Below are 3589 nucleotides of genomic sequence, written 5' to 3' on the forward strand. Positions count from 1 at the left end.
GCTTAATTTAAGTAAATATTGTTTATTTTTCAAGTGTTTTAATTGCTTATTCAAGAGGCGAATTTTGTGTAAATACTTCTTGCTAATTAACATATTAGCCCAAGAGCCCACGACGGCCAGACCTTCATTATTTTATAAAAGTTGAAATTTTCTCTGTACATGTCTCCTATACAGGTAAGAACGACCAGCGACTATAGAGATTGGGTTGTGGTTACCTGGGCAGGTAACAGGTAGTAAAGGTGTATAAAATAGTACTTAAAATTTTTTAAAGCATAAAGCTCAATTTTTTTATATTTTCTTCGGGATAACTATAGAAATCTCGTCATCCATTGCCGGACACTTATGACAGTTGCTACCCCTTGCCAGACACCCCTAAACTTTGATAAATTACAATTATACTTTCGTTATAGTATAAAAGCTAAATTTTATATATGTTAGTCAACGTAAGTCCACTGTAGGTGCGAGCGCGAATACTTAGTCGATTACTATTTTTTAAGATATCTAATAAAAAATAATTTTATTACGTTCATAGCCATATTGTATAAAGTAAAAAATATTAGTTTAATATCATAAAAATATAATAAAAAGTATGATTACAGGTAAAAAAAAATATTTAAACTTGTTTATTAATTTAAGCATTGTCGTCGATGTTTTCATTTTCTTCATCACTACTACTCCAGTCGATGGCATCATCGTCCTCAACATCACCTTCTTCGTCAGTTTCTGAAAGAAAAATAAGCGAGTTTATACAATTATGAATTATTAAAAAATTATGTATCATAATTTGTCATAATAATTATATACCTGATTGAGTTTTGAGCGAATCACTAACATAACTCGGTAGTTGATCCCCTTCAAACCATTTGAACTGGTATTTGTCATCTTTTAATACCCAGCCGTTATTGTCTGGTTGATATGTGGTTGGATTTTTTAAATGAGCATTATTCCAAACGGTACATATATAGTTTGCTCGCAGAAATTGCTGCAATAGCTCGCTTTTGCAAGGCGGTAGGTTGCTAGCGTCAAAATTTCGCAACTTCTTTCGGTCAAAAGCTTCGTTTCGGAGACTGTGTACGAGTCGATGAATATTTGAAGTCTAGCGGCATCAACATCAATTACATTAGGGACATTGTAGACATTGCATATAAATCTCTGAATAATATTAAAGATGTTTTGTTGATGATTTAAATTTTCAATTAATTCGTTGTTGCCGAAGTTCTTGAAAGCTTCCTAGTACTCTGGATCTTTTTTTAATATCTTGTATGGTCTTAATTTTCCTTTTCTGAAGAGCGCAGGATTAAAATCACAACCTGTGATGGTATGAAATCCAGGTAAGCTCTGACAAATTAACAGTCCCAACTCTGCATATATTTTGGTTAGGTCTACATACCTTAAATTATTGCCAGTGCCTGTAAGCATCCAAACAACCGTATCACTTTTAAGGTGATGCATGTTACCAAGCATTATAGCCGCAATATCGGTATCAGCACTTCTTATTACTATTTCTGCTGGAAAGTTGATGTTACATGCATGATATACTATCTTTGTATCTGCTTCCTCGTGTGCTGGGCATGACATCTCTTCATCAATCCTTGAGACAACTTTATTGGAATTATCAACAGTGAAAGAATGACATTTTCTGAAATTGATGTATATTGTTTTGTTGCCAATAAATGGCACCACTTCATCAGTAGCCCAATGAGAAATAAAAAAATTAACTAAAGCTTCTTTGAAATTTAAATTTTTCATCTCTTTCGCGAAATCACTTGGTCGAATTTGTTCGGGCCCAGTTATAGAGTATTCCAATTGCGCGGATTCTAACCGTTGGGAATGCTCATAATCTTTGATCGATGGAGTAAAGTATTGATCAAAGATCACATCAATTCTCGAAGCTTGAAATTGAGTAGCCATTTGCAACAATTTTTTTGAAATATTTCCAAATGTTTTTGGAACATTTTTCATTGTATGCAGTAGGAAGAAACCGTCAATTATTATAACATCTATATGATGTGTTTGCTCATGCTGGACCTCTTTCTCTAGACATTTCATCAGAGCAGATTTATCTGTCTAATAACGCTTAGAACGTGAGTAGGCCCAAGCGAAATGAAGCAGTTTCAATGTGGTCGTTTATGACCACAAACGTTTCCCGCCGCGTCAGTGTCATTCTATCAACTAAGGGCTTTGCATAGACACTATAAATATTTCTTTTAAATTACTGAATTTACTATATGTTCGGATAAAGCTCGTGAGAACATTAACGGCCACTCTTTATAACCGACTTCAAAAAAGGGGGAGGTTCTGAATATGCTGGTATGTTTTTGAAGTGAAACTTCTTTATCGACGTATGAAAGAAATTTTATTGCAAATCGTCACGATTTTCCGTTACGCGCCATTTTGTTTTTTTTTTTTTTTTAATCCAAGATGACCGCCGCGAAAATTTATGATGTCAACAATATTGATATCGAATCCGAGGTTCTCGAGGGCGCGGAGAACGAATTTGTCATCATTTTTAAAATCCAATATGGCCGCCGCGGAAATTTACGATTTCAATGATTTTAGTTCCATGTGGCACTACAATTTCCGAAAGATTTTTAAGCCTATATGTTGTTTGGCATTAGGGTTATCATTATAACCACCACGCATACGTATAGCCCTAAAATAATTTTTCAACGCAGTCATCTTGGATTGAAAAAAATGATCATAAATTCGTACTCTGCACCCTCGAGAACCTCGGATACGATATCCATATTGTTCAAATCATAATTTTGCACGGCGGCCATCTTGGATTTCAAAAATGATCCCAAATTCGTTCTCTGCACCCTCGAGAACCTCGGATACGATATCCACATTGTTGAAATCATAATTTTGGACGGCGGCCATCTTGGATTTCAAAAATGATCTCAAATTCGTTCTCAGCACTCTCGAGAACCTCGGATATGATATCCATATTGTTGAAACCATAATTTTGCACGGCGGCCATCTTGGATTACAAAAATATTCCCAAATTTGTTCTCTGCACCCTAGAAAACCTTTGATATAGCTGGGAACAGCGCCTCTATCGTCTCACTTTTTCGTTTCATCGACTTACAAAAAACAATGATTCTAAAGAACTTCTTTACTTGCCCTTCAAAAATTGTTGCAACAATAATTAAATACATGCTGTTTTTATTGAAGCCAATCGAGGCCGAGGCCGCGGTGTACGATGATCCCCCGTGCCTCCACCGTTACAACCGAGGCGGATCTTACAATGTATGGAGCATTGCGAATATAAAATATTCAGAGTAATTATAATAAATTCATAATTATTATATATACCTATAATTATAATACCTATTCGGATCAAACAAGTATTACTAAGAAGTACGAGTATAAAAATGGATCGACACAAGTAATTGATTATTGAAATATATTCAGAGCCAAGAAGTCTTCGTGAATTTAAAAAATTTAGCCGTTACGGATCCATAATTGCATGAAATTGTTGAAAAAATATTTGTCGAGTATAGGTGCTATCGACGAATACATTTAACAACATCGCATAATAGAATGTTACGTTGCCATTTCGACCGAGAAAAACACAACTGGATTCAAG

General features: G+C 34.9%; 1 pseudogene; it reads right to left on the bottom strand.

Annotated features, from left to right (window-relative positions):
* Positions 1-530: 530 nt before the first annotated feature.
* On the bottom strand, positions 531-2029 carry LOC126977874 (uncharacterized; annotated as a pseudogene).
* Positions 2030-3589: the final 1560 nt, after the last annotated feature.

Source organism: Leptidea sinapis, chromosome 2 (assembly GCF_905404315.1).
Source record: "Leptidea sinapis chromosome 2, ilLepSina1.1, whole genome shotgun sequence".
In the NCBI taxonomy this organism is placed as follows: Eukaryota; Metazoa; Arthropoda; class Insecta; order Lepidoptera; family Pieridae; genus Leptidea; species Leptidea sinapis.